The 14059-nt window shown below is 33.8% G+C and overlaps 1 protein-coding gene across 1 annotated transcript in view; it reads left to right on the top strand.

Annotated features, from left to right (window-relative positions):
- stg1 (stargazin-like protein) overlaps nt 1-14059 on the top strand; it is a 1309117-nt gene that overhangs the window by 235949 nt on the left and 1059109 nt on the right. The gene's annotated exons all lie outside the window — the stretch shown is intronic.

Here is a 14059-nt window from a genome sequence, read left to right as displayed (position 1 = left end):
AATTGCCTTTTGAAGGATGCACTGGACGGGAGAACGGGAAAAAAGTTCGGGGCAGGAGATTATATCAGATGACAGACGACATTAAGATATGAAGGGTTCAGAGCCATAGTGAGCCAAGTGCCATTTATTAAAAATGGAGAAAACAAGGGCTAAAATTAAGTGACTGCCATAGTTTAATGAATATTGACATATCATTTAGTTTTATGTATATACTTTATATTATTTGCTATATGTTTTCATTGAATTAAGGTAATAACTTCATTTTAACTCTTATTTTCTACGGTTTTAATAAATGGCGTTTGGCCCACTATGGTTCTGAATCCTTCATACAGACATACATATCATATGCGGAGACTAAGAGGAAGGCATAAAAAAGGAAAAACTGGAGAATGCTAGGTTTGCCGTGAAAGACTTGCCCTTGGGCGGAACATTGTGAATGAATGAATCATTTTATAAATTAGGGTAAAGACATAAGCTTAAGAATTAAATTATTTGATCCTTGTTAAAAGCATTTGCACACTCACTTTAAATAAATTGATACCTGGAAATTTGAACCAAATCTTTTCAAGAACTATATAATTTTAATTGGACACTGTTAAATTTTAGCTCTGTATCTTGGTGTGATGTTGAAAAGGGACTCAAAAGTGTTGTGAAAATTGACACAAATAAATTTCAGTGATAGATGAAGAATTTGTCGTCAATGAAATGATTCATGTAAGGAACATAGCTTATGTACAACGAAATTAGAATCCTAGAACAAAATAATATGGTGTGAAACAAGTGAAAGTTGCATTGAAACATTTCAAGTAATGAAAAATGATATCATCAGTTTTAAGAATTAGATCCAAATTGTTCTGTTTTATGAATACAGGGAACCAATGGGTCATCAGAAAGGATGTTTTCATTGGTAATTTCTGTTTGGACAAATTAGTGGAATAAATTCTCTGTTCAGAGTGTAAAAGCATAGTAATTACTAAATGTATTTTGAAGACTTTTTGCATAGAGTTCTACACTTAAGGAAAGGTGAGAACTGTTGGAGAAATCTCTAACCTCTGAAAAATGACACTCACGATCCTGGTAATTGTTCTGACCCTGAAGAATAGTATATGGTATTGTTACAATCTAGGGCAAGTTTAATAAAATTACATACTTGTATTGTATTGTATTTATTAACATTCCATGGTATTCATACATGCTTACAGCTAGAATATGGAACAAGTCAAAAACTTAATACTATTATAAAATCTTAATTTATAGTCACAGTCTAGATGAAATATATACAGACGAGATTTACAATATAGTCTACTAGTACAACACATAGTTTTAGTATCAATTTCATGAAGTGTTATTGAATGTCATGAATTCACCTACAGAATAGAAGGCGTGAGAAATTAGGTACTTTTCTAATTTGGCCCTAAATAATTTTATGTTTTGAGTTTCATTTTTTATATCGATAGGGAGGCTATTAAAAATTTTTACTGCCATATAACGCACTCCTTTTTGATAGCATAATAGACTTGCCGATGGAGTATGAAAGTCATTTTTTGACGTGTATTTATGCTATGAACTGTTGAATTAGTTACAAAGTTTTCACGATTACATACGAGGAAGACTATTAATGAAAACATATACTGACAAGCCACGGGCATTATTTGTAGTTTTTTGAAAATAGTCCTACACGACTCCCTAGATTTCGCACCTACTATTATTCTAATTACTCTTTTTTGTAATAGAAAAATATTGTTACTATCTGTGGAATTTCCCCAGAATATTATTCCAAAACTCATTACCGAGTGGAAGTATGCAAAGTATATTGTTTTTAAGGTATTGATATTTACTATCTTTTGCATAGATCTAATAGCAAAACAAGCTGAATTTAGTTTGGGGGTAATTTCTTTAATATGATTTTTCCAATTTATCACATTATCGATTTTTAAGCCAAGATATTTTGTTGTTGTTGTTTCTAATAGGGATCTATTGTTAATTATTGTGCTAGAAATTTGCGACGTTGAATTTGGACATGATTTAGATTGAATTATGTTAGTTTTGTTACAATTTAATACTAATTTATTGACTGAGAACCAGTAACATATTTTGAAGAGAATTTCCTCTGTTGAAGATTGGAATGTGTTGGAGTTATTGGCTGTAATTACTATACTTGTGTCATCTGCAAATAATATGGGATGACCTACATCTGTTATAAGGGGGGCAAGACCATTTATAAATACTAGAAAAAGTAGGGGACCTAATATTGATCCTTGAGGAATTCCATTATTAATAGTTCCCCATGTCGATGTAGTACAAAATATAGATATTATTATCAATATACGTAGATGAGATGTTGAAAATACCAGACAGTGCACTGTTATCATTGTGGGAAATTCGGAGGAAATGAACAAAGTACTTCATAATTGAATACATTGCTGATCGTGTGATGTTGAGGAGTTTTTTGTAATTCAGAATTATTCTTGTGGACAATAGAAAAAAATTGTTGCCTGAAAGCTCAGGAAAATATGCAACTCCAACAGAAGAAATAAAATTATATCTTGACAAATTCTTACGTACAAGGAAAAACCATTAACAATAGTAAATTGTTTAAAATATCGAATTTTCTCGAACATCTCGCACCCTCGAAAAAGAAACGCACCCCACTTTTGGAAGAGTAAAAAAATTTAAAACAAACACACAAATTACAAAAGTATCGGTATCTAAAACTGTCAACAAATGTATTAAAGACAAGTTAAAAATAATTAAACACAAATACAGTTGAGTTAATAAATAAATATATGAATGAATGGATAAACAAATTAATGAATGAATTAATTAATTAATACATAAATGAATAAATATATAAATAAATGATTGAATAAATATGTGAATGAATATATATATATATATATATATATATATATATATATGAATGAAGGATTAAATGAATGAATGAACAAATGTGTAACTGGGTAAGTGGGTAAATAAATGAATGGATAAATAAATTTTATTCTACAACAGGGCACATTTCAAGTTCTGCCCTCAGCGCAAACAATGTGCACGAGTCAGTTGTCTTGCTTAATCTGTCATTTACACGATATCCTACAACATTAATAGCACGCATTACGACGATTTTCATATTCCTCCGCATCTTTCATAATTTTAAGGTTTTTTTTTTTTTCCTGCAAGTAGAGGATCGTAGTCTCATACGTTCAGTGGTATTTATTTTCAGAATTGAAAATAATATAACAATATACACAAACAATACACTTATCACACTTGAAATTGATTCTGACACATGTACTGCTAATCCGAACGGCATTTAACAATCTTAATTTGAAATACGTGTGCGGGAAGATGATGGCATGCGTTACCATCTTAAGCATTGCACGGGAGGAAAATCGGGCAGCGTTGCCAACTTCATTTCGAATAACACGCGCACCTGTATTTTTACTTGTACAGTTCAGAAAACATAAGGCGCGGAGTATTGGAAAAAATACGATAAATTGCTCTTTTTTACTTTAACAGTACACATTTAGTTATTTTTGTACATATATCTTGATTTTTAAGTGCATACATGCATAACTTGCAGTTTCTAGTGCATATGACTTTGCCGACTAATGATGACGAAGTCGATAAGGACGACTTTCTAGTACGAGAAAACAAAAATTAAATATTTATGTTTATAGAGTTTCTTGATATAAGGATATGTAAATAGTATTTTATAATGACTTAATAATTAATAAAATTCAAATTTATTAAATGAAATTTGTGTGATATACATAATGCTATTTCATGTATCTTCTACTTTCAGGTGAGTCTCAACTGGGGATAATTATAGCCTTTGGGTTAATTCTGCAATCTCTGATGTCCCGGTAAGTAATTACACAGTGAATCGTTTATACCTATGTTGAAACCTGATTGGAACGCTATTGCGCACTAATATATGCCTTCAAATAAGCACATGTACGCCGTATCCCATCACCTAGGCTCATTAGCAGCGGCTCTGCGATTGGTTTATTGTAACTCGCCATGTCCATGCCATCATGTTGTATTTTCATGTGGATTCGGTTTTTCATTCCTATATCGCTACCTATTAGCGACGTCTATTGATACAATAACTAGATTAGACTAGCAGAATTAGTATAATAAACGCGATTATCGGCGTGAATGTTTCGAAGGGGAGTCTCTGAATTAATCGTTGATTTCCCATTATCAAACCATTAATTATCTTGTCTAATCTAATTTTCATAATGAATGTATCGTGCGAGAGTACCAGAGGTCACACCTAACTACCTGTGTTTTAAGAATACAGTACTTATAACGACTCTGCAGTGTTTTACGATACACAATGTTATCCTATGCTTCGAGCTAAATTAACCCAGATAAGGCTGAATTAATTTTCGTTTTAAATTCTCTTCAAATTGTTGCTGAAGGAATTGATTTCAAACAATGTAACATATACCATGTACAGGTATGTTTCCGATCTCTGATAATGAATTTGAATGACGTCAGGAATCATAAAGACAGTTGACTTGCGGCGAGAGGTGACAACCAGTAGTGAGTGATTTCATAGTAATCAGAGTGCACGGTGTATCACAGTAGCAATGCCCAAGAAAATCGAGTCTTTTTGGGAGGGGTACATAACAACCCTTTCCGATGCCAAGTACAGTTACGTGAAAATCAAAGGAACCTGCAAAAAACGTGGTTTCATTATTTCCAAGAAAGGCATCTTACGTGTACCTAATAAGACTGGAAAAACTAGGATGGGATTAATTCCAGAGTGGAAAAAGCAAACAAATCCACCCCCCGTCACAAGTCGCCGCACCCCACGAGATGATACAAATTAATTTCATTCGAGCTTTACCGATCTTATTAAGTTCACAGAAGATGCCTTTCTTAGAAATAACAAAACCTCCCTTCTTGCAGGTTTCTTTTATTTTCACTTCATTCTACTTGACATTGGAAAGGGTTTTTATCTACCTCTCCAAAAAGTCTCGATTTTCTTTGGAATTTTACTTTGAGTCGCCGTGCACTCTATGAGATCACTCACTACTGGTCTGTCACCTCGCGCCACAGTTCAGCTGTCGTGTGACTCCTGACGCACCTGATGTCATTCAAATTTGTTGTCAGAGGTCGAAAACAACCCTGTAGTTTTAGACGTTTTAAACACCCCATCCTTCTGGAAGCATGATAGCTGTATTTGTAATCGAAGTGACTACACGAGAAATGAAGGTTGGTGCGCCTCTAAAGAAATCCTTCTGGAAGGATGTCAGCCATATCTGGGAACCTTGTACATCTGCTCAGAATTATGAGAATGTATAGTGTCCTCAGAATGGAGTACCACTCCATCGCGGAGGAGGTTCAGTGGTAGGGCTGCCATCTTAAGGTCTCTGAATCTGCCTGCTTTTCTGTCTGGGGTTGCTATTATGGCCAGGGGGGTCCGGTTTTATAGCGCAGTATTCTCCAAATTTTCATCTCAATTTTTTTAATTTTTCTCTTATTATTGATTCCCTTTCACAATTCAGAATACATCTGTATATAAAATAACTATGCATATTGAAATATTTCTAGTGTACACATATTCTAATATTAGTATTCTGGGAAAGACAAATGTACAAAAATTAGCTTTCTGAAGAAGCTAAAATTGGTGGGATGCTTCTAACAGATGGAGTTGCACAGTAAGGGTATGTGTGATGATCTCTGTCATAGAAGGAAAGATAGGAGGGACGATTACTTGTAGTTGTCATTTGTACTATTTATATCCAGAGTAGAGATGAACAAAACTAACTTCCGTTCTCACTCGCTGTGTTCGTTGCATTTGTCTTTAGAGTCTCGTCTCGTAACTCCCGTGCGCTTTGAGTCTTGCTCATCATTCTCGAAATAGTATTTGGTCGGCTTGGAAAGATTTCGTAACTTTGAATAACATACATCATTGGAATAAATAACATTATAAATGTTTAAATGAGACAGAAAGACAAAACAGACCATTATTTTAGTTATCAAAATGTTCCGATTCTATTGTATATTATCTATGGTTATATAAATAAAAAAATTGAAATAAATATGCATTCCTAAGAAACATAAAATATAACGTTAAAATTTGTTTACTTGAGATTGCACACTTGATCTCAAACATACGAAAAAAAGAAATTCCTAGCCTTTTAGTAAGGGCCTAGTAACTAAATAAAAATTGGAGAACGCATTCCTATACACTGAAAGGTAGAGATGATGTTTCAAATAGGCTACTTAGTTGAAGGCTACTTGACTTTCGGGACTTCGGGAGTAATCTACTCCCTATGTCTTGGAACACTCACGTCAACGACGCGACATTGTACAACATTGCAGTGCGGGTTTTCGGCTTTGTGGGCGCTTGCTTTCTCGATCGTTGTTCAACTCTAATCCAGAGGCAGTCTTGTGAACATGATGATACTTTTTCATATGTGGTTTGTGTTTAATGGAAAATTGTTACATTCAGAATTTGAACAGTGTTGATTTTATCCACTACTATTGTTTGGGGATCTATTGATTAAAATGTTCTACCATTGTGAAATTGTTCTGTCACAGTAGTTCTGATATTGTACTCTAAATCGCCCAAGGACTTGAAATGTAACAGGTCGTGTGTTCGTTTCATTTATAACCATTTGCTGATGTAGCATCTTAGCTTTATGGTGTTCCATAATATTAATCATGTTTGGCAAAAGTTGTGTACTCATCCGTAATGTATTAAATTAATTTCAAGAACGAAATTAATCTAGTGTACCTCGTATTTAGTATTATAATATACAATAAGGTCCGAAAATCTTTTCACTCCATTATTTGAATGATAGTGTGCATCCATTTTGAACATGTCATAGCAGATCTGTGACAGTGGTTGATACTTTACATTCCAGCTTGTTTAGTGATCCAGAACATCAGTATGGGCACCGTCATGGTCAAGACACAAAATGATGAGGAGCCATGTCCTGTGTGAAATTTTCCCCGAATGCATCCCTAACAGCTTGCTTCATATCTTCAATTTTCTTATATCAATGTTTCGAGACATGCTGCCTAATTATTCTCCACAAGAAAATCACACCGTCTATGCTGCGGAAAATTTCACACAGGACATAGCGCCGTATCGTTTTGTGCCGTGACAATGATGGTGCCATACTGATGTTCTGGATCACTAAACAAGCTGAAACGTGAAGTGTCACACATATGCTATGACATGTTTAAAATGGATGCACATCATCATACAAAAGGGAAGGGACGAGACTTTCGGACCTTACTGTACTTTTTTAATATAAATAGCATAGTTTCTAGTGTTTGTTACAATATCTGGGCTATTCCATATGAAATCGATCAGTAAAAAACCTCGCATTTTTTAATACTCTAATTTTTCCCTATTTATACAAGGTGCTGAGGAGAGTGCATTTTCAAACATATACTATCGAACGTCAAACGGTTTCCGTACTATTGAGCGACAAATTTAGCGTATTTTATAAAAACAACCCTCTTTCAGCGCTCAGAACTCTGGAACCATTTACTGCAGAACATTGAACTGGAGCTCATTTTGAAGCTGACATTTGGTAGGTTATGATAACAAGTAATCTTTGTTTTTATTGTATACAGAGAGACAGGTAATCTGATTTTACTTACTTTTATGCGTTTTGCCCATTTGTAAAAATGTAAAAAATATTGAGAAAAAACCTTGCATTATTAGGAGGGATTCCGCATTGTTTGCTTAATGGCTCGGCAATAAGTTTCGAGGGTATTAAATAATTTATTTTCACACGTCTGGACTTGAACGGCGCAGTACCGCACGAACTGGCCAAGAGATGAAGATAAGCGAACGTTAGGCGTCATTTTACTCCTGTGTTTATGAAAACTTGTGATAAAGCTAGCGCAGCTATGCGCTACTAGACGAAACATCACGTGTTTATGTCTCCTGGCCTCGCCTAGCTCCCGCCTCACAGTCAGCTGGTTAGTTCACGCGCGTACTATTATTCATTTTCTTTATTTGATTTTTCAATACTTTATTATCAACGGTGCACCAGTAAAAAATATGTGTTTATTTGTACTTTCAATGCGGAATCTAACCATATATATTAAAAATATTTTTTCGTGGGCAAAGTCGTCTTAATGAAGAAAGATCTAAATTTCTCCATTTCTATAAAACGTAAGAAAACTGTTTACATGTCAATATAAACTTTAATTTCTCAGCATCAAAATAAACCATGATTTTGATCATGGGTGAAAGGGTTTCGGAACCACAACAGTTTAAATTTGCTAATTTTATGACAATACGATAAATTTATATATTTTTAATTTAAACACTATGAAGTTCTGATGCCTCAAACTTTGCACAAACCACCGTATCATAGTTGTCAACGGACAGAAAAAGTTTCATTGTATTTAAAAATTGCAAGGTCAATTTTCTCTATATTTCGGTCGATTTGAGATGGAATAGCCCATCTTTAAAATGAAATAAATTATTTTGTTTGTTGATAGGTTGGATATTACAAGTTAAAATATTGTGTAATGTGAAAATTAATACTTTATATAAAGAGAGGGAATGGGGTAAGAGAGAGAGAGAAAGAAGAAGAAGAAGAAGAAGAAGAAGAAATAAGAAGAAATCATGATGATAAAATATCCATTATTTCACCCCTTTTTTATCAAATAAAGTGAGAATTTTAAAGCAAAATTTTCATTCACGAAGTTGAAATACATAAATTTTTACTACCAGTTCGGTAGTGGAACCCGGGTACAGTCGATTTTAGCAAAGAAAGACAACATTTTAATGTTTCATCATTCAGAAATTTATCTCAACCTGTAAAATATATTCATATCTGAATATAGATATTATTACTAGTTTTTTGTTCTCTATTCTTCTTGTCGATATGTATATTTATTGCAATCTGCTCTTCTCTTTCCTCCCACGTCGTTAAAATCTGCAGATTAGTAATTTATTTATGTAGTCAGTTTTCTGTAAATTTACGCCTTTTAGTTTCATGTAACGTTTCTAAATTAAATTTTCGCTTTTTGTCGTGTAGGTTTTATTTTTTAAATCCCTGTCCGACCGCGGTACAAGTACCTGTGCAGTGCCATACTTCGATGAAATGCTTCTCTGAATCCTTTGTCACAGATCGCAACGCTTGCAGTGGTTCCCACGCTGTGCACCTGTTTGTTTCGCTGCTTAGTGTTAATGTTTTAGTTGTCTGATCCCGTATCAGAGCGCGTAAGTAAGAGAGAGATATAGAGAGGAACTTAATTGTTCTTGAATTAATGAAGACCACTCGAAAATGCATTATAAAGCATGGGAAAAAAGTATAAAAGCAGGAATCTGCATCTATTTATAATGCGCGAAGCGTTTTCAATGTATGCTATAGCTGAACTGCATTATCTTCATATAAGCAATGAAATGACGCTCTGTATATCTAAAAATAAAACTTTAGCGACAAACTAAACGTGTAAGGTGTGCGAACTGGAAATGTTTTTGATGAAGGATGAGTGGAGCGGAAAAAAATTCTCTCCGGCAACGGGAATTGAAATCCGGTGTGGCTTAGTGGATAAAGCGTCAGCACGTAGAGCTGAAAACCCAGGTTCGAGTCCCGATGCCGGAGAGAATTTTTTACCGCTCCACCCATCCTTCATCATATGGTAATGCAGAATTCCTGCACGAAATATCCCTACTTCGGTGCATCACAATAATATGATGGGCTTAAATAATCACTTAGTGATTTAAAACGGCGCTCATTCCGTCGAATCCCGGCCACTTAGTCACTCGTAATGAGTGCACCTCTGCACATAGTGTGTTGGACATTGTGCCACTCCCATACATCTGTGACACAGTGCATGAGGGTTGGCCATTAAAGGGAAACTAAGAGGTGGAACTTAAAGTGAGATGATTTAATCCGGCTTCGGAATTGGATTGTGGTTTGGCTTAGTGGATAAAGTGTCAGCACGTAGAGCTGAAAACCAGGGTTCATGAAATGGGAAGTTTTTGAACTCACAGTTTCAATTGTAAAAGTAGAATAACATGGAAAGACAAAATATTGTGAACAGTATCTCTTAAATTAGAACCTGTACTCACTGGGCTACCCAGGCCACATGAAAGGCATGGATTACACGTATGTTAATCTAGACGGCGATTGGTCTCAAATTTCGTTACTGATACAGTAATTATGGAAACTTTTAATATTTCACATTTAACCTATGGTATAGGCTTATTTGGTTTTATTACGTTAAGTGCTATATAAAATCGTCAACATTGAAAACGTTTTCTCTTGTCTATTACACTTTTACTATGTTAGGCTACTTTTCACCAGTAAATCCATACGTAACAACGTGTCTTCAACCAATCGTGGCTACTCATCCTACAATTTTTATCACCTCCTAGCATTTTTATTATCTCCCTAGCATTTGTTTCTTTATTTTCCAACATTGTACTTTCAATAACTGTACCTTTTGAAATGATTTATGTTTATTTCTTCATCCTTAATTAAAACTTTTCTATCATTTACCTAGTTTATATTATTTAGGTTATATTATAGCTTGTGCTGTCTGAAATTATAGGTAGTCACGTATCAGAGGTAGTTTAATATATATTTATAATTGAAGTGGAATGCAACTGTTTTAATAAAAATGAAACCGAATCAACAAAGCCTTCTCGACTAGTAATCGTCCATTAATTTCAATGAAGATTGTATAGTTGGCACAACAGGCAACTAGAGAACAGTTCATCGTAACACACAACTATCATCTAGCCGAATATTTGTAATGACGAGATGGTAAATAATACATTTTCAAGACAGTTTAGTATTTTTGTAAGTCAATTAATATTTTATTGTGTTAGAGTACTTATTTTTTTGTAATCTTTATTATATATTTTCTGTTAATCGTGTAGTATTCAACCAAATCCAAAGAGAATTTTGATTTTCTCTAGATAAATTCAAACCTCTAGTGAGATTACTATACTATTACTACTTTTACTACGTCATACTACTTTAACCAATGAAACGGTACGAAAAGACGTAATTCAACCAATCATGGCTGCTTATCGCGTCCCAAGCATTTGTTTAATTTTATCGCTTCCCTGGCACATCTTTATTTTTATCACTACCCCCAGCATTTGTTTCTTTGTTTGCAAACATTTCAAACTGCACTGGTCTGGACGTTAAAAAACAGAAAATTACAAACTACTCCAGTCGATGCACAGCAGTTTCAAATATGACACACAATGACATTCAAGAACAAGAATTAATAAAGATCACTGGTCATAGCTATGAATCTTCCCTGAAACCCTGTTTACAAATAAATGAAGAGCACCATTCGAAAATCCTGAACAAGTTGAGGAATAAACCATGTACATCAACGAGTTTTACTTCTTTTACGCACACTTCCAATATAACATCAACTGAACCACCAACCACTAAAAGAGTCAAATTTCAAGATTGTACTTTCAATAATTGTTCCTTTTAAAATTATTCACGTTTCTTTTTTTTTTCTTCGTCCTTAAGTAAAATTTTCTTTTTTATTTCATCATACCTAATTAAAACTTTTCTAACACTTGTTCATATTATTTAGGTTATGTTATAACTTCTGCTACATGATATTATGGATAGTCACGTATCAGAGATTGTTTAATATTAAGACTTATTGAAAACACCGTTCTGCATTTCAAAACTTATTTTCTGTTGTTTTCAATCTGATTGGCGATTCTAAACGAATTTTTTATGCTGAATTCGAAAATAATCTCCATTTTCCCCCATCACGTCAGGTTTTCAGATAATTCAGAAATAACTAGAAATGAAATTACAGCTTTGTGAAACGTCATAAAAATTATTTTCAACAAGCCTTTTGTGAGAAAAACTAGACCACAATTTGCTTTTTGCCACTAATTAGTTATTAATTAATATTAATTAATAATTATAAGCACTTTCATAACCTTACCTCAATATTGCACTTCAAATTTTCTCCTCTTTGACCTCCTCGCATGTTGCTCAGAGCAGTCCCTTTTTATCATCCAGTAATAGTCCGCAATGTTTCCACTATGAAGCAAAACACCTTTAAGACTTTTCTGAGAAGAATCTATGAAGAATTGGAATTATAATTTATGTTATGATATTTTAAAACGGCAAGGATGTCTTGGCAATACATTAAATTTTCTTCTTCAGCAAAAAAGGGATAAGTTCCTTCTCACGATGCCTGTACCATGAAAAATATGTACCTTCAGTCAATACTTTCTTTCCTTTAACCTAGAACCTAATAGTTCTGCTGATTCTATAGGAAAATTTAAATCTCTCACTAAATCATTAAGCTCATTTTGATTAAAACATCTATCTTCACCAGTATTGTCTGGTTCATAAGTATGATCCACTGGAGATTCAGTTTCAGTACTACTGGATGCAGATGGAAATGTATCTGATTCAGAGGGCAGCGGAACGTGAATATCAGGACCATGAGGTATGGGCCGAATGGCAGAGGGAATGTTAGGATATAGAATATCTTTCTTGTTTTTAGCAGTATATCCAGCTACCTTAACTGCACAAAAATAACAATCGTCTCCATGATTTGTAGGTTCCCTCCAAATCATAGGGATACCAAAGGGCAATGACTTCCTTTTTCCAACTTCTCAACTCTTCAACACAACTACGACATACTTTATGGGGGCACCAGGATTTGTCCTGGTCTCCTAACTTAATGCCAAAATATTGAAAGTAAGTATTCTTTACAAAAGCTGTTATATTCTGTCTCTGTTTTACTAACGAATATGACCCACATATATAGCAAAACAAATTTGCATCATTTACACAACCACGTTTCGACATTTCTGTGAAATAACACTATTATGTTGTACTCTCGCATAAAAATGAGAACTCACACGCTTCACTTTTACACGACAATCAACAAATAAAACTGAATCTCTAATTTTGAAACAACTTTTAAAGGGATTAGATTTATTATCTGAGTAAGGAAATCTGTAGTCTCATAAGCTCGATTGCACTTCCATAAATAAACTTCCTGTTTATAGATAACGTTGGGTGCATACAGATAAAAATCTCCGAGAATAAACAACGGATGTATTAATCTCGGTTCATTTTATGGTGGAGGATACAATTTTGTACATCTCTCAAGGGCGGATATAATAGGTAGATTTTAATAAATATCAAATACAAGCATAATAAAATATATTATGTCACATTTTAAGTAATAAAGTTTAAATTATAAGCTATCGTGCCTTTTTAACAAACGACAAGCACACCGTAATATTACTATATTACGAAAAATATTGAAAACATAAAATTTTCAATTGTAAAAAATTCTGACGCGGTACGCGAAAACGGATTCTATTTTTGCAATCAGTGTGAAATTGTGTTTCAGAAACGCTCATTTATTTCAAAACAACAAAATCCATGCAGAACGGTGAAATCATCTGTCAAGTGACATTGATTACTCGGATCCGGATAATTGAAGTGGAATGCAACTGTTTTAATAAAAATAAAACTGAATCAACATAGCCTTCTTGTCTAGTAACCGTCCAGAGAGTTCAATGAAGATTCCATAGTTGGCACAACTGATAACAAGAAAACAGCTAATCATAACACATTACTGCCATCTAGCGTAATATTTGTAATGTTGAGATGGTACAAGAATACTTTTGAAGTTTTGTATTTTCGTAAGTTAATTAATATTTTATTGTATTGGAGTACTTCGTTACTTCTAATCTTTATACACTTTCTTCCAATCGTGTAATAGTCAATTAAATCCCACTCGAGTTTTGATTTTCTCTAGATAAATCACAACCTCTAGTGAGATTACTGTTGTTAAAATTAATGTTGTTTGCATAAATAAAGCGTGCTCATTGACCATTGAAGTTTTTCGATATATAGGTTTACAAAATGAATTCCTGCTCTTCTTTCAGTAAGTCCAGAGTAATATCTGTAATTGTGATCGTGTTTCTGAATTTCTGTGTGTGACGTTTGTGATAAATTTTCCTTCATTTATAATTATATTAATTCAATCCACTTTGATATCCCTACACTGTTGCTATCTGTCCTTTTCCCGTCCGTTGTTCCGCGTCGTTTTT

This window comes from Periplaneta americana, chromosome 11 (assembly GCF_040183065.1).
Source record: "Periplaneta americana isolate PAMFEO1 chromosome 11, P.americana_PAMFEO1_priV1, whole genome shotgun sequence".
In the NCBI taxonomy this organism is placed as follows: Eukaryota; Metazoa; Arthropoda; class Insecta; order Blattodea; family Blattidae; genus Periplaneta; species Periplaneta americana.
The sequence above is the reverse complement of the archived record's forward strand: the minus strand, read 5'-3'. Positions and strand labels throughout refer to the sequence as shown.